Genomic DNA, 906 nt, shown 5'->3' on the forward strand with positions numbered 1-906 from the left:
AATACGTATTCACACTGTGCATGCAATACTGTACATGTATAGTGGGGGTTCTACGGTCTAGTACAGCTCAGTACAGTTGGGCCGAGGACCGTACCCCACACGTGTTTTGAAGGTGAAGGTGGAGAAATATCAACACAGACGGCTACATTATCGAGGATGGATGTGGGCACCTAGTATGGCAAAATAAGAGCATTGGAAATGCAGAATATAGTCGCCACATGGGGAGCTAAGCCAAATGCTGATGTAAACTATACTTTAATGGTGCTGGGTAGTTGTATTTGATACCTATCACTCACAGGCATATAAATAATGTTGAAACATTCAAAAGCATTATTCTTCCTATAGGCCTACACTAAATCGAAGAGTCCAAGCCCATACTAGTAAACGAACCAAGTTATTGTGGGTATAACGTCTTGTGAATATAATAATAAAATTCCCCATCCGGCCGTGAGCGGCGCTGTGGCTTAGTTGGTTAAAGCGCCTGTCTAGTAAACAGGAGATCCCCGGTTCGAATCCGGGCAGTGCCTTTTTATTTTTTTTTTATTTTTTGTACATAAAAATTATACCGGATTATACGTTGTTGTTTTTGTTGTTGTTTTTTTTTGGTTTGTTTTGTTTTATCATGTACCTAATATATATTTCAATTCTGCCAATGACGGCAATCTTGCCTTATGTAATTATAATAAATTTAATTATAACACCATTTTACTCTAGGAGAATTTCCTTGTCCTATACGGACAATCTACACTGCTATACCTCAAAATACTCAATCATATCCTGCCAAAATTCTTTAAATTTTTAGCGCAATTCCAAAATGAATGCGATTTTGCGTTTCTGAACTTTGACTACAGAAAGAACATGAGTTATCATCAACAAAACCAAATTTTAATAACTGCTCTTAGTAGG

General features: G+C 37.3%; 1 non-coding gene across 1 annotated transcript; it reads left to right on the forward strand.

The window, feature by feature from the left end:
- Positions 1–453: 453 nt before the first annotated feature.
- Positions 454–527, forward strand: Trnat-agu (transfer RNA threonine (anticodon AGU)). Its single transcript has one exon. It is a non-coding gene; the product is annotated as a tRNA-Thr (tRNA).
- The last annotated feature ends 379 nt before the right edge of the window (positions 528–906 follow it).

The sequence above is a fragment of the Diadema setosum genome, chromosome 7 (assembly GCF_964275005.1).
Source record: "Diadema setosum chromosome 7, eeDiaSeto1, whole genome shotgun sequence".
Classification (NCBI taxonomy): domain Eukaryota; kingdom Metazoa; phylum Echinodermata; class Echinoidea; order Diadematoida; family Diadematidae; genus Diadema; species Diadema setosum.